At 45.0% G+C, this 23,791-nt stretch overlaps 1 protein-coding gene across 1 annotated transcript in view; it reads right to left on the bottom strand.

The window, feature by feature from the left end:
• Positions 1 to 23,791, bottom strand: part of SMIM14 (small integral membrane protein 14) — a 388,157-nt gene that overhangs the window by 7,941 nt on the left and 356,425 nt on the right. The window lies entirely within an intron of this gene.

The following is a 23,791-nucleotide window of genomic DNA, read 5'->3' as shown; positions in this document are numbered from 1 at the left end:
CAATGAAGTTCAGAGAACCTACAAGAAGCAGAAAGAAGAACACAAGGAGGAGAGAAAAAGAGTATAGGATGCATCAAGCCAGGCCATGGGTGTAAACAGAACTGCAGTGTATGACAGATCCACGTGGTGATAATGGAAGCTTCACCCATTATTCCGTGAGAGGGTGTATAAAGTCAGAACTCTAGGTAAGAGAACAGAGACTACGGGAAGGGGGTGGTAAGCCTATTTGCTTCCATGAAGAGAGTAACGTGGAATATCTAAAACGGGAAACCTACCCTGTAAGTAAATCTAAAATCTTTTCAGGCCCCAGTCCAAGTGGTTTAGCTGCAAGCCTGCAATACAATAGCAGTGGAAATTGCCTTCTAATGATGAAAAGCCCTGTAGAGCCATACTAACCCTTTAGGGTAGATTCTCTTGCAGGTCACTTCTGTCTATCTAGTCATTCTGGATAAAGGATACTGTTTCAAGCTTTCACTCTCACCAAGCATACAAGGTGCATATCATGTTCTTTTAATTTTCTGACTCCTATTAAAGACACACTAAACATATGCATTGATTAAAGCTACTGGCATTAGGAACACCAGCACCATCCATCCCCTTATAACAAATTATGACCTGAGGACCGCTTACGGTACTGCAGTACTAGAACACTTCAACTTTACCAGCCCAGAGCTCTGACAACTAATCCCTACCAACTGCACCAAATTGTCGATTAAAATGAAATTTCTTAAACAAGGATGACAACAGAAAGAGAAAGTATCACCTCGAAGACCTTTCAATGAAGCATCCTCATCTACTCCATAGTCAAAATTGTCCAGACCAATTATCTTGAAATGAGAATCATATCCACTCCCCAAAATGGATCACCAATCCCTTCCCTATGTATATGTAAACAACAGAGGTTGTATTTCTAACTTTCCTTAGCATCCTCTGCTTCCTCGGAATCCTATTCTTTCTTCCAACCACCTCAGACTCAGTGCAAGATAAACTTCCTATCTGCGACTCACCTCAACAACTAATCAGTTAAAAAACATGGCCAAATGACCTATGAACTGACAATGCCATTGATACCAATATTAACTTGTACCTGGCTTAACACCTATGTTCACCACATTGAGCTCCTCACTTATAGTGGCTTCAAACCCTCCACCCTGGCCTTATTTTAAGTTGCCACTAAGTCCTATCTCCATCATAGAAATCCCTCCAAACTCTTCTTCTGACACCCTAAACACACAATGCCAGGTGCTTAAAATATAGCAATTCATGTTTGCACAATATCCCATTCCCGCAGGTATAAAATCAAACTTTAACTCAGAAATTATGAAGGTCACTCCACCACATATAATAGATTCAAGAGAATTCCCACCACTAGAAACTTTAACATGTCCACAGATGATAACCTCAAACTCCTTTGCTGCCTCTGTCCCATTACCTTAATCACATTTCCAGTTACGTAATCGCCTCAATCATAAGGCAGGTCTTACACATTATCTTTTTAAATTCTTCATTCGCCACACCTATCCACCAACAACCAAAGACCAGATGTGATGCCATATTTTGCTCCAATTTGCAATGTACTCTCCGCACCACCCAATAGATTCAAAAGCACTCTACAAACTGGCCCGTTTCAATGCTTCAACACATTCTTTGACAGCCAACTAAAATGGTGTGAAATTGTCACTACTGTTTAAAAATAGTTACTACTTCTCCAAGCACTCAACTCTTAAATCTCAGATGTCTTGGAAAGAATCTCTTATGAAGAGTCACATGCATAAAGAATCTGCAAGAAGTTGGTATTGTCATGAGTTACTCATGTTGAAACATGAATTTTGTCTCAAAGAAAGGAAATGGAGAGAAGTTAGTCTATTTGCAGGCCAATCTGATTACAGGACAACCAAGTTGTACGATCAGCAGGTTTTACATCAGCAATGAAAAATCTAAGTCATCAGTTGAGGGACACTTGATTAGGTGGTTGGGTCCACAAATTATTTACTTCTTTTCTATCAGGCTATTCTCAAACCTTACCTGCCTCTTCTAACAAAATTGTAATTATAATTACTAGCTTTGGCTTTCGTCTTGTTACCCATGCTGAATATATATATATATTACCTACTGGCAATAGCCAGTAGGTATATATAGTTAGGATTGTTTTCCATAGGAAATCCGCAACATTCTATTGGGAATAACTCTGGCGCCGGTTGAGGAATTTGTGTGAAATTTTCCAAAATTTTGGCCAGCTCCGCTGCGCTCCTTCCCTGAAAGTTTCGGTGGGATTCGTGAAGTGGGGGCTGAGAAAAAAGGGGGGTCCCAAAACGTGTTTTCCCCATGTTAATTTCCATAGGACGGTCTGACAAGTCTACAGCCCGAACCGCTGAACGGAATTACACCAAACTTGGCAAAATTGTAGGGACTGGTACGCAGATGTGCCTTTGCTATGTTTGTTGAAAATTGCTCCAGTGGTTTTTAAGAAAATTAACTTCAAAAACACATATATATCTATAGCAGCTCACCCTAAGCTTACTCGTAAGTTTACCCGTACGCGTACGTTCTGCTACTGAGACCAGCCATCTTCAAGAAGAAGAAATCGTACGACAGAGCATTCTCAGGAGCAGCACCAAGGATCTGGAATTCACTTCCGCCAAGCATAAGAAAAATTACAAACACTACATCCTTCAAGAGGAAAACGAAAAGCTTCCTAATAAATAAGTTCCTTCCATAGGTCGGACCGAGGTCAAAAGAACATTTGATAAAGGAGTGAAAACAAAAGCTACACAAAAAATAAGCATTTGGGAATCAGTGATTCTAGACCATTCATTTTTAGCCATATTCAAACATATATAATATCTATTATATATTACATATATAAGTATTAATGTAAACATCGGAATATGACATACCATGTATATACCTCCTGTATAACGTCTAATGTATAATGTCTATCTATTGCTTTTAAATGTACCTACCTCTTTACATTGAACGAATTTACAAACTCTTGTCTATAACTACCTCATGTAATGTAAAGCGCTCTGATACCCAAGGGTCTTGTTTGCGCTATAGAAAACTTTAAATAAAATAAATAAATAAATAAATAAATATAAATAAATACGTGCGCGTACCCCTACGTGCACGAGCTGCATGCCGATTGGCTGCCACTGGCTGTCAACACTCTAAAACAGAAATTGTGGGCAGCCATCTTGTGCCTCGGTAGAGTGAGGTACAGGAAAGCAAAAAAAGAAATGTGTAGAACTCAAAAAGGGGGCAGGGTAGAAGCACCCTGACCCCCTAGGCCTGCTCAGGGGGTCCCACAACGACCCCCAAGGCAAAAAAAAAAGAATTTTTTTTTCTACCCTGGCCCCTTAGCGAGTTTCATACCTTTGTTTCACTGCTTTCTTGTGCCTTGGTTCTAACAAGGCACAAGATGGCTGCAAACACTTCCTGGTTTGGAGTGTTGACAGACAGTGGCAGCCAATCAGCATGCCTTCTCGATAACGCTGCATGGTCATTGGCTGTCAACACTTCAAACCAGGAAGTGTTGGCATCCATCTTGTGCTTGGTAGACCGAGGCACAAGAAAGCAGAAAAACAAACGTGTAGAACACAAAAATTTGAGATGTCATCAGTGATGTCACTGACCATGTCATGAATGATGTAATATGTGACATCATCAGCAGTGGATTGCGGATGCGCGAAATATAGTTAATCCAGCTAACTATATAGGAGCAATTTCAATGGTTTTGTATGAGTGAATGTCCAGCTAACTAGAACACCCCTAAAACTTATAGTTTATTGAGTGAATTTAAAAGGTTTTTTAAATGCTAATTCCTAACTATATAAGGCCTGAAACCTATGGTTTTTTCATTGAATTTCGAAGGTTTTTTATATGCTAATTCCTAACTATATAAGGCCTGAAACCTATGTTTTTTTCAGTGAATTTGCAAGTTTTTTTAATGCTAATTCCTAACTATATAAGACCTGAAACCTATGGTTTTTTCATTGAATATATATATATATATATATATATATATATGGAAAATGTTACTTACCAGTATGCATCTGTTCTTGGCATGTAGAGCTGCAGTGTCTCACACTGAGCATTAGATCACCATTAGATCGCCATCTGGTGTTGGGCTCAGATGATTGCATGTTCTTGTTGTCTTGGAAGAAGTCTTTGTAGTCACGAGATAGGTGACTCCTCCCTTGGACGATAGTTCGCATGGGCATCGACTCCATCCTTAGATTGTTTTTCGCCATGATGGGAAATGATGGAGTTAGTAGAAAGAAAAAAGATGTCCATGTGTGTACATCTAAGTAAGATAGAACTGGAACAGATACAGGTCCCGGGGAGGCGGGTGGGCGTGTGAGACTCTGCAGCTCTACATGCCAAGAACAGATGCATACTGGTAAGTAGCATTTTCATTTCGAGGCACATGAGCTGCAGATCTCACACTGGGCATAGATTACACAGCAGTATCTCCCCTAGTGGTGGTCACATGTATCTGTTGCCGTAATATGAAAAAGAGTTTTGAGGACAGCTTGGCCTACAACAGCTTGCTGCTTGGCTTGCACATCAACACAATAGTTTTTAGTGAAGGTATGTGTTGTAGACCATGTTGCTGCCTTACAGATGTCTTCTAGGGGAATGTTCCGTAAGAAATCCATAGAGGCACCTAGTTTGCATGTGGAGTGCGCTCTAGGTGGAATTGTTAATGTGCGTTTTGCTTTTTGATAGCATATTAGTATACATTTTACAATCCACCTTGCAATACCAGCTTTAGAGATGGGATTGCCTTTTTGTGGTGGAGAGACAGCTACACACAATTGTTTTGTTTTGAGAAAGGATTTAGTTCTGTCAATGTAATAGAGAAGGGCTCTTTTCATGCCTAGGGTGTGTAGAGCTCTTTCTGCTACAGAGTCTGGGTTTTGAAAAAACACTGGCAACTCCACTGATTGATTTAGATGAAATGGAGTAATGACTTTAGGAAAGAATTTTGGATTTGTTCTTAGGAGCACTTTGTTATGATATCATTGTAAAAATGGTTCCTGTATAGTGAAAGCTTGAGTCTTACTCTTCTAAGAGAGGTAATAGCTACAAGGAAAGCAGGTTTCCATGTGAGGAGTTCATATTTGTGTAAAGGTTTAAAAGGGGGTCCTACGAGCTTGGTAAGAACAATGTTTAGGTTCCACACTGGAGAGGGTGGTATCCTAGGAGGAATGATTCTTTTCAATCCTTCCATAAATGCTTTAATTGCAGGCAATCTAAATAGTGACACATGTTGTCTATTTTGTAAGTACGCAGCAAGTGCTGCAAGATGTAGACGTATAGATGAGTATGCTAGATTACATCTTTGTAAGTGTAGAAGATAGCAAATGATATTCTGGATATAATAATAATTTGATTATTGGTGCAGTACGTGGCAAATCTTTTCCATTTTGCAGCATAGCAAGCTCTAGTAGTAGATCGTCTGGCTTCCTTAATGATGTTCATACAGTCTGGTGGCAGGTTAAGGTAACCAAACTCTAAGACTTCAGGAGCCAGATCGCCAGATTCAGTTGACTTGGATCTGGATTTCTGATCTCTACATGGTTCTTTGTTAACGTGGATGGAGACAGGCACAGTCTTTGGTGTGGAACTAGAGGGAGTTCTAGCAGCGTTGTGAACCACGGTTGGCGTGCCCATGCGGGAGCTACTAAGATTATTTTGAGCGACTGTTGTCGGAGCTTGAGTACTACTAGAGGGATTAGTGGGAGTGGCGGAAAAGCATACGCAAATCTGCCTGACCAGTTCCTCCATTTCGCATTGTCTTTGGACAACGGGTGTGGAAACCTGGCCGCTAATGTTGGGCATTTTGCGTTTTCGTGTGTGGCGAACAGATCTATGTCTGGTTGGCCCCACTTGTGAAAGAATAGTAGAAGAACTTGTGGATGTAGTACCCATTCGTAATTCTGTTGTGTCTGTCGACTTAACAGATCTGCAATCTGATTGTGAACTCCTGGAAGGTGTTCGGCTAGTAGATATATTTTTTGTGGAATGGCCCATCTCCAAATGTTCTGTGCAAGCTGGGACAGTTGCAGAGAATGTGTGCCTCCTTGTTTTTTAATGTAGTACATGGCTGTCATGTTGTCCGTCCGGATAAAGACAGCTTTCTTCTGTATATGTATTTGGAAGGATTATAGTGCTAGGAATAGTGCTAGCAGCTCTAGGGGATTGATGTGGAGCACTTTTTGTTGAGTGGTCCATCTTCCCTGAGTTGTATGGTCTAGGAGATGGGCTCCCCATCCTGTTAGAGATGCGTCAATTGTAAGAACTATCTGTGGAACAGGTTCGAGCAACGGCCGCCCTCTGGACAACTTTTTGGTGTTCCACCACTGCAGAGAGCGATGTGTGTGGCTGTCCACCAACACCAGGTCTGTAAGTTGTCCTTGAGCCTGATTCCACTGATGTGCTAGACATTCTTGTATTGGATGCATTTGAAGTCTTGCATATGGTACAATAAAAATGCAAGAAGCCATCATGCCTATGAGTTGCATGAACACTCTGGCTGGGAGAGAGTGTTGGCCTTGAAATGTTGTCACTAAGGCTTGAATGCTCTGTATCCTGGCTGGACTGGGATAAGCCAGAGCTGTTTATCGTAGCCCCCAGATATTGGTGTATATGAGAGGGCTGGAGATGCGACTTGGTGTAGTTGATTGTAAACCCCAAGTTGTGCAGTGTTTCAATTGTCTGACGAGTGTGTTGAACACACTGATTGAATGACCTGGCTTTTATCAGCCAGTCGTCTAGATATGGGAAGACATGAATGTGTTGTCTTCTGAGATGTGCTGCCACTACTGCTAGGCACTTTGTAAACACTCTTGGCGCAGTTGTGTCCCCGAATGGAAGGACTTTGAACTGATAGTGTTGTTCTTCTAGTACAAACCGTAGATACTTCCTGTGGGAAGGATGTATGGAAATGTGTAAGTAGGCGTCCTTGAAATCTAGTGAAGCAAGGAAATCGCCTTGTTGTAACAGTGGGAGCACTTGTTGTAAAGTGATCACGTGAAAATGATCTGAGTATATATACAGGTTGAGGGGCCTGAGATTGAGAATTGGTCTTAGTATCCCGTCTTTCTTGGGTATTAGGAAATACAGCGAATTAACCCCTGTTCCTTGATGTTGTAAGGGAACTATCTCTATTGCGTCTTTTTGAAGCAATGAGAGAACCTCTTGTTTGAGCAGCGTGAGATGTTCTGTGGACATTGGACGCTGTCTGGGTGGTATATGTGGAGGGGTAGCTGTAAGTTCTAGGCAGTAACCATACTGGATAATTTGTCTCACCCACCTGTCTGTTGTTATGGAATTCCAGACAGGTAGGAACTGTGCTAATCTCCCCCCCGACAGGAGTTGAATGCTGTTGGGGGAGCAGAAGGAAGTCACTGTTTTGGGGTGGGAGAGGGTCGATTGTTATTACCTCAACCTCTTCCCTTATTGTTGTTTCCTCTGTAGCCTCCTCTAAAATATCCTCTATTGGGGGACGTTTATGTATTGCCTTTAAAGGAAGCTGAATTGTCTGCTCCAGTCTGTTGGGAGGCTCCTCTGTAGAAGGAGCGACGAAAGGAGCCTCGTGTTTGTGGGGACTGTAAAGATCCCATAGATTTGGAAGTGTCAGTGTCCTTTTTCATCTTTTCAAGTGCTGTGTCTACAGCGGGCCCAAAAAGATGCTGTTGGTTAAATGGCTGGTTTAAGATAGTAGTCTGGACCTCTTGTTTAAAGCCTGAGATGCATAGCCATGCGTGACGTCTTAGGAGGACGCTAGTATTTATTGCTCGAGATGCAGTGTCTGCTGCATCAAGTGCGCATTTGATTGATTCATTGGAGATTAGCCTACCCTCTTGGATAAGATCATTTGCTTGTGCTTTATATTGGTCAGGTGGATGCTGTAGAAGTTTTTCTAACTGATCGTAATGGGCCCTGTCATATCTTACGAGGAGCGCTTGTGTGTTGTTTAAGCGATAGGTATTGCTTGCTTCGCAGCTATTCTTTTACCTGAAGCGTCTATCATTTTAGATTCTTTATCAGGAGGTGGCTCTTCACCCGAGGTTTGGGAGTTAGCGCGCTTTCTAGCGTTGGAAACGACTAGAGAATCTAAGGGTAGCTATCCCTTAATATAGGCAGGATCTGCAGGGGCAGGCCTATATTTCTTTTCTATTCTAGGGTTTATGATCATAGCACGTACAGGATCTTTGAACACTTCGGGGGCATGCTTAATGACCCCTTTAATCATGGGTAGTATTTGAACTGACTTTTGGGATTGTTCAAAAGTATCTAGTAAAAAGTCCTCCTCTGCCTCATCTGAGTGCATTGTGACACCATGATAGATGGTACGAAAGGGGGGGGGGGGTGATGGACGGAGCATCTGAATCAATCAAACACTCACACCGAGTCAAAAGATCTGGGTTTAATCCATCACCGTTCTTTAGCCCACTCTGCCACCCCAGTTCAGACATGGCTATATGCAAATCAGTCTGACCCTGTGCCTCATGGGAACAGTTCAGCCCGAACTGCCAAGCCATGTCTTCCTTGGACCGGAAACAAGCTTCTGAGGACCGGTTTCTGGCATTCCAGCCGTCTTCAGCCCGGCTTGCTTGAATCCAGTGGCAAAGTGAGCAAGGGACTCACGTCTGAGCATACCCTGCCACACTTATGGCGGCCAAAAGCGGTACGAAAGGGGGTGGTGATGGACGGAGCATCTGAATCAATCAAACACTCACACCCAGTCAAACGATCTGGGTTTAATCCATCACCGTTCTTTAGCCCACTCTGCCACCCCAGTTCAGACATGGCTATATGCAAATCAGTCTGACCCTGTGCCTCATGGGAACAGTCCAGCCCGAACTGCCAAGCCATGTCTTCCCTGGACCGGAAACAAGCTTCCGAGGACCGGTTTCTGGCATTCCAGCCGTCATCAGCCCGGCTTGCTTGAATCCAGTGGCAAAGTGAGCAAGGGACTCACGTCTGAGCATACCCTGCCACACTTATGGCGGCCAAAAGCGGTACGAAAGGGGGTGGTAATGGACGGAGCATCTGAATCAATCAAACACTCACACCCAGTCAAAAGATCTGGGTTTAATCCATCACTGTTCTTTAGCCCACTCTGCCACCCCAGTTCAGACATGGCTATATGCAAATCAGTCTGACCCTGTGCCTCATTGGAACAGTCCAGCCCGAACCTTTTGTACCGCAGACTGATTTGCATATAGCCATGTCTGAACTGGGGTGGCAGAGTGGGCTAAAGAACGGTGATGGATTAAACCCAGATCTTTTGACTGGGTATGAGTGTTTGATTGATTCAGATGCTCCGTCCATCACCACCCCCTTTTGTACCACCATGATAGATGGCAGCTCTATTGATTAAATGTCCAAACCCAATATTATCTTCCGGAGGAGATGGTTTTGAGGGGTATGGATGTGGATCTGGGATGTCCAGTACATCTTGTGGGACCGGGTACTCCCAATCAGGTGGATCATTTGGGTAGGTAAAAGGGTCATTTGGGTCATCCCCTCCCCCATGATGATATCATCATCATTATGAGGAGGTGTATGAGGTGGTGAAAAATGAGGAGGATAATTTTGGGGTGAAACAGGTTTAAGAAGAGGAGGTGGGTTAGAAGGAAGTATAGGAGAAGAAGGGTGCATATGCGATGTGGCAGAGTCCTTCTTCACAGGCACTGGAGGAGCAGGTGCTGTGTTTAACTTCCTCTTTCTATATGGTGCAGTGGTAACATGTCCTGTCTCTGGATCAATAGAGATCTTTTTTTCCTTATGATCAGGATGAAAAAGCTCCTCTTCTGGGTGAACTGCTGTCGGCGCAGTTTTTTTTGGTTCCGAGCGTGGTTGTTGTTTGTCTTTAACTTTAGCCTTAGGAGGCGTGATAGAGTCCTTTGGTGTAGGTTTTGGCTCCGAGGATCTTGGCTTTGGAGCTGAAGCTGGTTTCGTCAATATAGAAGCATTTGAAGCCAGCTTGTGTACGGGCTTGGGTGTTTTTGGGTCCGTTTTACCCTTCAAAGTTGACGGTTTTGGAACGGGTTTCGGAAACGGGACTTCTTTTGGTTTCGGTGCCAAGGGACCTGGTGGGATCGGTACGAGCGGTTTGCTTGATCCCGAGCTACCAGAAGGCTTTTGGATTTTCTTCGGAGAAGGCTCGAAGGTGGGGCTTCTGAGGTAAGTTTTCGGTCGCAACTGGGCCCAGGAGGCGGAGTGTTGACCATTGCCTTCGATTTCGGTGGGGGGGTTGGGTTAGGGGCAGTATTACTCACTTGTTGACCCGGAGTGATGAAGTCATCGGCTTCATCTGCCTCGGATACGATTTCAAGATCTTCGGAATCTTCTTCTGGGACAATTGGGCCCTCGTCGAAGATGTCCACTGGTTCCGGAGCTGATCTCTGCATGATGTGTCGACGGGCCCTTCGATCTCGAATGGTCTTCTTCGATCAAAAGGATGCGCAGGCTGGACAGCTGGACTGGTCGTGTTCAGGTGATTAGCACAGGTTACAGACCTTGTGATGGTCGCTGTGTGGGAATTTTGATCCACACTGGGGGCATTTCTTGAATGGCATCCTTTCCATGAGCTGTAGGCCTCACTGCGTGGATAGGCCCAACGGCCTGCGTCGACGACCGGAATCAAGCTGATGAAGTCGAGTCGATGGTTGAGATGTTGAAAGTTATTTGGAAGAAATTAAGTAAGTTTTTTTCGCGTTGAACTACTTAGAAAGTAGATTTTGAACTGGAGCGGAAAAGTTACATCCGAACCCAGTGATGGAAAAAACAATCTAAGGATGGAGTCGATGCCCATGCGCGCTATCGTCCAAGGAAGGAGTCACCTATCTCGTGACTACAAAGACTTCTTCCAAGACAACAACAGCATGCAATCATCTGAGCTCAACACCAGGTGGCGATCTAATGGCGATCTAATGCTCAGTGTGGGATCTGCAGCTCATATGCCTCGAACATATATTTTACTAAATAAAGGGAAGACAAAGAACTGGTCTGTGGGGTGAAACTCAGTTTTGGACAATGTGGTCTGATATCCCTGTACTGTGCCGTTAGTCTGTTCAAACCATTAATACTTTTGTAGCACTGGTGGATGCTAACATAAGTCTCCATAACCAAGTTAAGTAGTTTCAGAATCCTGTATTGTCAACTGTAGTAAAGACTGTCACATGGTCTTTTATTGCAGCACTGTAGGATTATTGTTCTAGCCAACATCTGAGCCGTTCCCTTCTTCTGATCAAATATTTACAGAGCCTCCAAAATGAGGCCGCTCAGAGTGTGAAAAGTTAATCACAGAGAATATTTCAGAAAGCCTTACATTATATTAGCTTTGTATTTTGATCTACCAGTTCCAGGAGAAACTAACAAAGAGAACACTGCAGTTGGCATGTAAAGTGTCTAGTTGCCATGGTGGACATTCCCTTTCAGTACAGGCGACCTCCTTTTATAAAAGTCAAGCTGAAAATACAGCTATTACCCAAACTAGCCAGTTAATTTGATTTTCTGATGTCACAAGATTATAATATTCAGTACATCGAATGCCCCAAAAGAGCAAGTAGAGAAATTCTATCCCTTCCCTGCTCATCTCGGACATGCTAAAACCTACAACAACAATCAATCTTCACCTTTGAAGTTCTATACTGCTACTTTATCACCAACAAGCATTATCACACTCTACCTCATCTGTCAACCTCACAGCAGTAAGCCAGTATTATAATCAACATCAAAGCTCATCATACCAGCTACAAAACATCTTCTTTGGAGACTTCAACTTGTGTGCCATCATTGGGAGGGTTAGCACTAGAGAATATCAATACATATATGAGCCGAATGGCACATGCGTTTTAAAAAAAATATTTTCCATTGTGTGTGTAGTATTCTCCATTCCCTTATGTAAGATTCTTAATAATCTTACAGAGATCGCAAACATACAAAGTTGTAAATAGCAGAAGAATGTGCACTGGGCAGTCACATTTCTGCTTACATCTCCAAAAAACAACTGCAAAATCGTACTTGGAGGACTATTATCTCATGATGTAGTTCGGTTTTGGAGCCTTTGTGGGTTAAAGGATAGTATGAATTTGATGACCAGCCTAAAGGATTTTCCCAGCATATCGAATTTCTCATCTTCAAGGATTTTACTTTTGACTGCATGAAACAAATCATGGTCAGACTGGATATACAATCACACTATAATTATATACCCCAACAGGCTGTCTTGCAGATTATCAGAAGGGTTTCGGCTGAAAGACAAGGCCAGGCAATGAGCCCGACAGATTTTACTGTTTGAGGGCCAGGTTTACAGGAGATGTTGCAAATCGTTTTGTGGATATTTTTGAACTTTTTCATGTATCTGTAGACTCTAATCCCTTCTGGCCAAATATTACACTTTGGGGAAAATAGGTAGATGATACCATTCTCATTTGAACTGGTGATCGGACCACCCTCAAACTGTTTTACTCTTGGTTAAATACTACTTAAGGCGACATTTAATTCACCATGTCTATTAAAATTAATCTGAGATCGTTTTCCATGACTTTACATGGCTGGACTCGGAGCAAGATATAAAAATTAAAAATATTCTTGTTGCAACTACTGTGCCTACTCTGTAATATGATATTAACCTAACTTGACATAAATATTGATGTTGGTGTGATAGGGCTACACTCGTATGTTGTTGATCCACGGATCCGTTTCAGAGGTTTTGGATGATTAGCTCTCCCTAAGCACCCAACCAATTAATACTTGCTAGTAACTACATACTTGCCGTTAATCTGTGAGCGCCATTAACATCCAGGGCTAATCATCCCCTTTCTCTCTCTATTTGAGAACAAGATAACACATTGTATGCCACTCTTTCGCATAAGCCTCTTGAATGTACCATCCACCTGAGGTATACAAGCTAGCACTTATGGAGCATGAGAGACAACATACTGTTTGGTCAATTTCCCGTCAGGAGAAATTACAAAACAAAAGAGCATTTGTTCCTTGAGTCAGATGTATTAAGTGCCAGATTACATGAACATGGCTATTCTCCCCGATTCCTAAAACAGTTAACAAAAAGCACCTGATAACTTTTTTTATTTTTTTTTAAAAAAAATACCTTTATTGTACACTGCCATAATGACACAGCTTATGGCCTACAACCCCTTGGGCCTGCTGTATTGGTGACATAGTAGAAATAACATTATCCGGTTAACACAGCCGTTCAGCCGACATCCCTGGGGTCCGGCGGCGCGTTGGAACAAGGTGTACACAATTCAAACAGATCAGTTATCCAATATACATTAGGCCTATGAATTTAAAAAAAAAAAATCCTTTTCGTTGTGTTTTTCTCCATTTCTCAAAACCTGTAAAAAACCTGCACTCTAACAATGCACACGACAACAGTTCCACCAATTATTCTAATATATTCTGTTGTGGGTTCACAAGCCACAACCACTGCAGTCAGTGGGAAGTCTCTCCAAGCACTCCCCTCCGGGCTACGGGAAAGCATCCTTAGTCCCCTCCCCCTCCAGCTCCTCATCCGAGCTGGCCTCCTCGTCCTCTGGTAATGGCTCACACAGGTCTCCCCTATACGTATTCCATGCTGACCACACCCGATAACTTTTGAGAGAAAACGTATTAACTCTTAGGGTGACATCTCAAAGTGAGGAACAACTCCCATGTGTGAACCTTTTTTTTTTAACAAGTAGTAACCCAACCATGACAATTTTGAATACTCATTGGCACTTTGTTGAGGATGTCCTCAACATCCCCAAAAACCCTGTTTAAATTCAAAAGAGGTTGAAATACTTGTATGAGGGTGGTCAGTTCCACATTATCAGTAGAACATACTTCCTACCATTTGGTCTCAATGGGGTCTGTCACCTTTCATTTGCCATTTCAAGTCTGGTCAATGAAGTGCCTATGTCTTTTACATTGAAACTACATTTTAGGAAATGTGAAATGTCCCTTGAAGCAATTTACCAACGGCAATTCCCCTAGGGTAACTACGAATTGTGGTTTCTATGTGATTGTATCTGTATTAGACAGGCTTTGCCAAACGTGAAAGATCACGTCTTACAACATTACAGCAGAATCAAATGAAATACACCTGCAGCTCCACTACTAGAACCCTACAAGGACTTTTGGAACAGTCCAGATGAGATAGTAAGAAGTAACAGAGTCGATTATGCTCAACCCTCTGGAGGAGATATTGCCCTAGCTGTCAGTATTCGTGAATGTTAATGGATGAACCTTGTAAAATCTTTCAAATTTGAACTCAATGAGTATGAGAATGGAGACATCTGCTTAAGTCTTAGTCTTTTAAAACCAGAACCTATACTATGCACTGAATGTATATATTGACTTGCCACATTCCTATTTGTGTGGAGTGTTTTGCTATTGTGAATGCATTTTAAATGTTTAATTTATTTCATACATAATATGCTGGGTCACATTTTCGTACTGAGTTTAAAAGATATTACCAAGTGTCATATATTGAGCATGTCTAACGTGACCGTCATCAGCTGATTTTAATGGCGTACAATACATATTTTCCCAACAAATATTGAAATATATATATATAATAGTGTTGGCGCCATTGCAGGGTGGTGCCCGCCTGCTCGAAGTGACAGCCAGAAAGCGGGGCAGGTGACTCACAGTACCCGCGTCCACCCCACTTGGGAAAGAACTGTGTTTTATTTTGAGAAAATGATTAGCGCGCCCACATGGGAAGAGAAGCAGCGCACTACGACATCCAGAAGGCCGTGGGGGGCACGCCCAACACGGCAGGTGTTTAAAATGAAGTGTGCGCTATGCAATAGTGCTTTCATTTCTCCACAACAACTCGCCACAGAAGAAGGGAAGGTTGAGTCCCGAAACGCGTCTGGCGTAAAGACTTTTGAGATGTGGTTCCTGTCTAGTGACTTGTCTGCAGGCTGCCATTAAAATTACGTGAGAAAAATACATCTTCCTGTGGCCTTAATCGAAAGGGTATCCTGTACTTGTGGGATATATATATATATATGTATATATATATACATATATATATATCCTCTCACCAATCTTTCTCGTACAAAAGATACTCGGACACCTTCCTTCTGCAAAAAGTGATTTATTGTGGCAAAAAAACGACGACAGCGTTCCTATCATACCGGAGATCGGTGGGAGAATATATATATATATATATTTTTTTTATCATTCTCTCATTGGATGCTCGGACCAACTGTATGGCACCATGGTTTTTCACCTAATTATGTTAACACACAAAAGAACAAACTACTTTCGGTAACGCTCTATCTAGTCACTACTCTATCTAAACTGCAGAGTCTTCACGTTAAGGATAGGGCAGAGGAGTAGGCCTAACGGTAAGGGCAGTCGACCTTGAATCTGGAGAACCGGGTTCGAGTCTCGGCAATGACGCTGAAAATCCTGTGATTCTGGGCAAATCAATTAATCTCCACGTGCCTAACAAAAATGAATGTGTACTCATGTAATGCAACTGGTGCTCATGTAAAGCGCTCTGATACTAGATGCCGGGTCAAGTTCGCGCTATATAAAACTCTAAGAAATATCCCCAGGTGGCAGACGGGCTCTGGATGATTTAAAACAGCATTGCTTTTGCGTGCCAGTAGTTGGCGCCGTGAGGCTTTGCGTTGACTTTGTTACGCCCTGTAAGTGACAAACAGAAACTGCATGTAAGTGCCACTCCTGCATGCTGTCAGTTTCTTCCCTGCCAAGTCGGACCCCTCGGACGCAGAGCCCAAAAGTATTCTGAACTAACAGTGTGTAGATTTGAGACCTTTTAGATTATGTGTGAGAGAGAGAGAGCAATCCACATAATGGGGGCAAGGAAGCCAGTGAGGAATCTGAGTATCCACAAGAAAGAGTACCTCTGAAGGTAAGTAACTTGTTCTTCTGATGCATACTAGGACCTGAGGAACAAGAAAACACAACTGATGGATTTTATGAGCTAGAGAGGCCCGAAATTATCCCGGGACTCCCAACAACATCTCGACGATGTTCTTCAGAGCGTGGGAATATAATCCTAACAAAAACCTGGACATTGACCAACCTCAGGTCTCGGCTGGCCAATGAAAACATTTGTTTCCCAAATGTCTCAATTCTATTTGAATCTCTGTCTGGGGCAGTGAGAGTTGGGTGGGGGGTGGGGGGGTTATAGGGAAATAATTGGGGTTTAACCTGCTGGTAGAATCTTAAACTAACAGGCTTTCTGGCATGGAGTATTACATTGAGAAATGTGGGTTGCCACGCACCAATCTGTGGTGTCTGGCTACCTGCCTGTTCATCAGTGGGCAAGGTTTAGACCATGTGCCCAGTAATGCGTCAGTCATGGCCTCATTGAATAGCAAGAGAGGTTCGAAAGAAGCCTGTCCAGGCTGCAGAACTTCCGTCAGAACATTTATTTTGACTTATAAACCAGGAAGTTGTAAGAACAATACTTCAGCTGTGCAACGCATAGCCAGAGCAAAGGAAGCATTCTCCTCTGTTGGTGGTCCAAGGAGGGAGGTGTCGGCTGATATCAATGCAGTGAGTGTCGGAAGAAGTATCCAACCCACTGGTCTCCTGTAAATCCACAAAAATTTTATTATCATAGAGTGGGGGTAAATCATCCCCATTATCTCCTTAGTCATCTCTGAAGCTTGTGGACTCTGATTAGCGTCAGAACTTGTTGGAGTCCTGGTGTCAAATGGTCATATTTAGGCCCAGGTAAGAACACTACCATTTTATAAGCGCACGTTTAAACTAGATATCTTTTCTTGAACATTGACACTGACACACTTTTTGCGTACGTGCTTGTATAGATAATGTCCCATGAAATAACTTTGCGTACATTTATACATCCTCGTAGGCATATTATAGGAGCCTTGACTATTCTGTACGAAAGCTAAAGTTCACTGCGTAAAATGGTGTTGTTAGCTATTAATCAGTCGGCGACAGCTTGGTCAGGGTAGAATCAATAATTGCAGCCTAACTGGGGCTTCAGTATGGGAACATGGATGATGTTTATTATATAAACATCACTCCTTTCTCTAGTTAGAGGTTGCCCCATGCCGGAATTCCAGCCCAGCTGATTCCTGTTTACCTCCTGGGAGGGATAAGGCCCAGCTCTCCACCAAAATGGGCTCCCTGATGACACTTACCCACATGTAATGGGTACGTTAGATCACCCTATAGGGATTCGGGCAGATTTACCCACCCTAGATACACAAGGATAGGTAGTGCTAGGTAGAAGTACAAAATATAACAGCACATATATGGAAGATATATTCTTTGTAAGAGCACAATGGTTGAAATGTTTATCTTCTTGACCATTCTCGTAATGAGGATCACGCTATTCTGTTTCCTTCTATTGATTACTGCTGGGACGTATTTTACACAAGAATCATAATGCTTCATGACCCAGTGGGAGGCGTTTCGATACCTGCAGATTCGTCATGCCCTAACGACTGCTCTCCCAGACATGGTCAGCCTCACGGAATCGTCTCCACTTGAAGATCGGCTACTTTCTGAATCACTCCCTGACAAAGCCATTTCCCTAATTTACCGCAAGCTGTGTAATAATCTACCTGGCTGTTTCCTAGCTCTCCGCAGCCGGTGGCAAGCCGACATAGGTGACATCGACAATGAAGATTGGCAAACTGCGCTGATGGCACCGAGAGAGGCAGCCATTTCACTTTGTCTCCGGCTGATCCAATTAAAAGTCCTGCATAGAACTTACCTCACCGGGGTTACACTGGCTAGAATTGGGACAAGACAGGATGCATCTTGTCTAAGGGGGTGTCACCAAGATGCAACTTTCTACCATACTATATGGGACTGTCCATTCCTGCGTCACGTGGGAGGGGGTAACCACACACCTGCAAGACGCACTAGGCAAAAAGATCACCCTCACTGCAACATTTGGGAACCAACCGACCTTACTGAAGCGGAACAACAACTGGTTACTTTGGGTTATGTGTTGGTTAAGAGAGCCATTGCAATGAAGTGGGGGGGTGGGGGCAACCTTCAGTAAATGTCTGGGAGGCTGAGCTGGACAAATGCATGGTTGCAGAAAAATAAGTATTCAAATTCAGAGGATGCCTCAAGAAATTGGACAGAAAGTGGAGTGGGTGGAATGCATATCGTGGAAGCCTATGTATATCTCCGACTGTAGAATAGGAAATGGCTAAGAAAAATAATTTCACAATCGGTATGATTGAATGAATGTATATGTATGTTCAGTAATCTGTACCTGATGTTCTAAGATTGAACTGTCTGCAATTTATACCTGTGACGATTGAAAATTTGTTACTAAATAAAAAAAATATTTAAAAAAAAGAATCATAATGCTTCAATAAATATTGAAACGCCTTGTTGTGTATATCTTGTATATCTTTTAGGGTATGCATTAGTTACAAAACGAAAAGGTTCTAGATCTGTTTCCATGATTTTCGTGGGGAGTCGGTTGTCATGTTCTGAAGTTGCACATTTCACCTGTCACCTTGCAAGGTTAGTGTTACAGATGATGCAGTGTGAGCTAGCAGGAGTAAGGATAACATTCTGATGGGTGTTTGTAGAATCAGTCTTGCACTTTTTTGACGTTTATGTTGTCCAACAAAAGCACAGTTTTACTGAGACAGTAATCCATACAACATGGCGCCGCCAACGTTCTAGCTTGGGTTCTTATTTAATGGCTTGCCCGAGTATTTTTCTTTTGTGTATCGAAAGACACCTACTAACTGGAGACATCTGTGGTGTTCGGGAAACATTTCTTCTCAGCGGAGTAGGGAACCTTTATGTATTGGCACAAGGTTATTAAAATGTGAACCTTTCAAAGGATCACCCCACAGAGGTACCCTATATCTGTGGGGTGTAGTTTTCTTTTGTGTATCCAAAGACCCCATCTCACCTACTAACTGGAGATATCTGTGGCGTTAGGGAAAAATGCTTCTCAGCTGAGTAGGGAACCCCTATGTATTGTCTCTAGGTTGTTAAAGTTTGAACAGTTCAAATGATCACCCCACAGAGGTACCCTATCTGAATTCCACATATTCAAATGGCTAAATCTATGGCAGGACCGGAGGCTCCGATTATGCTTTTCTTCCTTCGCTGTTTATTACAAACAAAAAACACAGCAGCCTCAGAAAAGCGTTCAATCAATGTTCACAAACCAAGAAATAGTAAAACATTAATCAAAACCTCGTGTGTCACTAGGCAAAAAACTACAACTCCCATGAGTCTATCATATCAGTCCATAACGTAGTCCCTCCACACTGTCCATGAAGGCTAGATATGCAGTCTCTCTTCTCTCTTCTCCCTCTTTCTTCGCTGCTCACTGAGCCAGTTAAGTGCTTTCTTTGATCTCCCTTTTATTGATTGTCTGCATATTGCAGTCTGTGTTGGGGGACGGGGAGGGCTATGATCGCATTTCTCTCCTTTACAGAGCCCCGTTAGTCGCGGGAACGCTTCTAGTTCCTAACGCGACTTTTGTCCCTGCTCAAAGGTGCAGTGCATAAACAAACCGCTAGAGGGCGCTCCGACGTCTCGTTGCTCCGCAGCACGGTTTCTCCTCACAGAGTGGAGCCGCGCTGAGGAGTGCAACAAGCCGGAGCCTTGCCTTTGCCGCCTCGCGGAACGCCCGGTCTCCGGGTCTGTATATGCCCTCATTTATCGTTGTACGCCCGTTGGGGTCTGCATTTGCGGTTTAACCGCGTGAATCGCCTGCGGGCAGTGGTGCACTGTGACAGCTGTCAAAAAGGAGAGTGTGTGAAAGCGCGCAGTGGGGCGGCTGGACCCGGCCATTAACAGGAAGATCAGCATTCTTCGGAGGGTTAGTGCAGCCTTCATTGCCACGTGATCGGCCCCAAACGTGTTGCAGTCCTCAGGTCTGCCCATATCTACTGACGCCCACGCTGTTGGGTAGTATTCTGAGGGGTGCTCGGGTCCCTGGTTTCATTGCTGGTCATGGAGCAAGACGCTTTTTATGAGGAGGAATCCCAGTCCTATTTAAGTGATGAGGACTTTTACCACGCTGTGGACAGCTCTATCTATCGCTGCGTCACAGAGGTGGTGGGGCCCATGGAGGAGCGTCTTTCCACTCGCATTGTTGAGGAGTGCGCCAAACTGGCGCAAGCCCAGTCAGGAGTACCTGCAGGCCTCCCAGGCCCCTCAGGAAAGGTCCCCCGGCCCCAAAGAAGCCCTGCAGGGAGGGGGAAGCCTGAAGGGGGACAGGGAGTGGATAGAGGCGCCTTCGAGCATCTGCGTGACGCTTTTTTGGCCAAGGCGACTGCCGCCCCCTGCACTGCTTTCAGCCCCTGAACCCTCGGTAGCTTCTGGTACAGCTCCTCCATCTCCTGGTGGGGACTCCCCTGATACTGATGACGACGAGGAGTCGGTACGCTCTTGGCGGCCCTCGAGCTCCAAAGCTGAGTTACCTCAGGACAGTTCAGGCATGCTGGATCCGGATGAGATCATCCATCCCCGATACGCAGCCTGGGCGCCGGGTGACAAGGTGGCGAAGTTTGTGGTGAGCCGCCTATGCAAACCGTTGGAGAAGGAGGCTAGAGGGTGCCTGCGGGGGGAATGTCCCGAGGCCTACGCTGGAGGGTAAGGTGGAATTAGATGCGAAAATGGCCACCTTCCTCGCAAAGTTTATGAAAGACCCACGCAAAGGCATTGACCGCTCCTGGCGGTCATGCCAGGATAAACTGTTGGACGTGGTCGGGCCTATTACCAAGATTCTCGATATGGCAAAGGAGGCGAAGGTTACGGGGGCTGCCATTTCTCCCGACGTCCTCTCGCACTGGGCGCAGAGGGTGATAATTTTTCTAGGTAACGCCAACTGCGCCCTATCGACGGAACGCCGGAGATCGCTTTTGATTAAGCTGGACCCAAAATTGGGGGACTTGGCCTCTTCGGAGGCGGTCGCAGTGGCCCAAGGAGTTCTTTTTGGGGACCCGTTCATAACAACAACGTTTTTCCCAAGGGGCCGGACGGAGTAGAAGCCAATCGACCGGCCGTGGCGGACAGAATGCCAGCAATCGAGGGCAAGGCTCCGGGCGAGGCCAATACCAAACCTCAGCCAACTTCACTAATTTCTTTTCCACAAGAGGGCAGCGCTTCAGCGGTCGAGGATACCGGAAGAACTCAGGATCCAACAACTCGAACGGTGAGTGTCTTGAGTGTCATCCCTGCAGAGCAAGTGCGCATTGGTGGTCGACTAGCGGCCTTTTCCGAGGAGTGGGCATCTCTTACCGCAGACGCATGGGTCTTACAGACCGTGCGAGGTTTCCATATAGAGTTTTACAAGCAGCCCATTCAGGTAGGTGCCCCGCGCCCCATAGTTTTTTCAGAGTCTGATGCGCAGTTGATAGACGAATAGGTCTTGGAGTTGCTTCGCAAAGGAGCCATTCGTCAATCAACTCGGCACCCCTCGGGTTTCCTCAGCAACATTTTTCTGGTGGACAAGACCAATGGGGGCAAGCGACCGGTGATCAATTTCAAAGAGTTCAACGGGTGGTTGATTAACCGGCACTTCAAGATGGAAGGGATACACCTCCTCCGAAATGTACTCCTTCCACGGGACTGGATGGTGCGGCTGGACCTCAAGGATGCTTACCTTGTGGTTCCCATTCATCCTCCTCACCGCCGTTTTCTGCAGTTTTGCTGGAGTGATCGAGTGTTCGAGTTCACCGCCCTTCCATTCGGGCTTTCCTCAGCCCCTTGGTACTTCACGAAAGTGTTGCACACGGCGGTGGAGTACCTGTGAAGCCAAGGTATTCGGACCATTGTCTATTTGGTCGACATCCTGTTGATGGCCCAGTCCCCAGAGAAATTGAGCTCTCAACTTCGGCAGACGATCGCCCTTTTACAGGGGCTGGGGTTTATCATCAACAGCGACAAGTCGGTCTTGGTACCATGTCAGAGGGTTGCCTTTCTGGGGTTTGTCATAGACTCCGTAGGGGCCTCTCTCAGCCTTCCGTCGCGAAAGATGGCCAAGATCCGGCATCTCTTGCGGCAGACAATTACGAAAGATCGGACCTCCTTGCGGCAGATTGCCAGGGTGGTGGGACTTCTTTCCTCCTCCATCCAGGTAATTTTCCCGGGACCCCGTCATTACAGGGCGCTCCAGCGTCTCAAGGCGCAGCATCTCCGGAGGGACATGTCATACGATCAGACGGTGCCTCTCTCGGAGGAAATGAAGGAAGAAATGTCATGGTGGCTATCCCACGTGGAGGCCTGGAATGGTCGGGCGATCTTCGGATCAGTCCCGAACCTGGTAATAGAATCCGACGCCAGCGGGTCGGGTTGGGGTACTGGCTGCGGGGAGTTCTCCACAGGCGGCACCTGGTCGTCCGACGAACAGAAGTTGCACATCAATTGTTTGGAACTTCTGGCAGGGTCTTTCGCAGTACGCTGCTGGACCAGAGATTCAGCGAAGTCATGTGTGCTGTTAAAGATGGACAATGTCTCAGCGGTTCGATACGTCAACCACCTGGGAGGTCCACGGTCTCGGGCTCTGGCGAATTTAGCGAAAGAGTTCTGGGATTACTGTCTCCCTCATCAGGTATCCGTGGCTGCGGAATACTTGCCGAGACAAGCCAATCAGGTGGCGGACTGGCATTCCAGGTATCTACGGGACTCCAGTCAATGGGTGTTGGATGTCCAGGTCTTTCAGTGGCTGAACGAGCTGTGGGGTCCTTTTTCAGTGGACCTGTTTGCGTCCCGCTTGGATCATCAACTTCCGCGGTTTTTCAGTTGGAGGCCGGATCCTTTGGCGGAAGCCATCGATGCCTTTCTCCAAGATTGGAGTCAGGAGAGACCTTTTGTGTTTCCCCCCTTCTCGATGGTGATGCGGACGGGGGCTCAAGTTCGCCGGCAGAATGTGGAGCTGGTGATGGTGACCCCGCTCTGGAGGTCCCAAGTCTGGTTTCCAGTTCTTCTGGAACTTTCTTGGGATTCTCCAATCCTACTCCCCCGGTTTCTTCACCTTCTGCTCAATCCGGATCGGGAGTCGCATCATCTCATCATTCACGGTTCTCTCCACCTCATGGCATGGAGGCTTTCCAGCGACGCTGGATGCTCCCGGGCCTTTCGAGATCAGCTGAGGGCCTTTTGTCCAAAGCCTGGGCAAACAGTACGGTGAAGCGCTACAGATCCGCTTGGGCTAAGTGGATGCGTTGGTATCTTCGACGGGACTTGGAGCCCCTGGTTGCAGGAGTCGTTCCTATTCTGAATTTTTGGGCAGAATTGGCAACCAAGGGCCTAGCGTACAGAACAATTAACGCGATGCGTTCAGCGATTTCAGCGGGCCATCATCCGGTGGAGGGGACACCGGTAGGGGAACATCCTTTTGTATGTAGGCTCTTACGAAGTATTCGTTTTTCGTTACCTCCGGAACCTCAGTATTCGGTCCTCTGGGACGTCAATGTGGTTTTAAACCTTTTCCTGTCTTTGCAACTTAATGCGTATTTGTCCTTGAAGGAGCTTTCAGCCAAATTGGCTATGCTTTTGTGTTTGGTCTCTTGCCGTCGAGTGTCGGATGTCCATGCCTTGGACGTTTCGGCGAGTTTTTTTCCCCGGGACGGGGTTACCTTTACGGTGGGGCGACGCACAAAATCTGCATCAAGAACTATCTCGTACCCGGCTTTTGTGGATGTCCCCAAGTTGTGTGTTGTTCAATGTCTGAAACCTTATGAGGAGGTGACTCTGGAGCTTCGCCCTCCGGGCGAAAGACAATTGTTAATTGCCTTGCGGAAACAACACAAAGCAGTCTCCT

This window comes from Lissotriton helveticus, chromosome 2_2 (genome assembly GCF_964261635.1).
Source record: "Lissotriton helveticus chromosome 2_2, aLisHel1.1, whole genome shotgun sequence".
In the NCBI taxonomy this organism is placed as follows: Eukaryota; Metazoa; Chordata; class Amphibia; order Caudata; family Salamandridae; genus Lissotriton; species Lissotriton helveticus.
The sequence above is the reverse complement of the archived record's forward strand: the minus strand, read 5'-3'. Positions and strand labels throughout refer to the sequence as shown.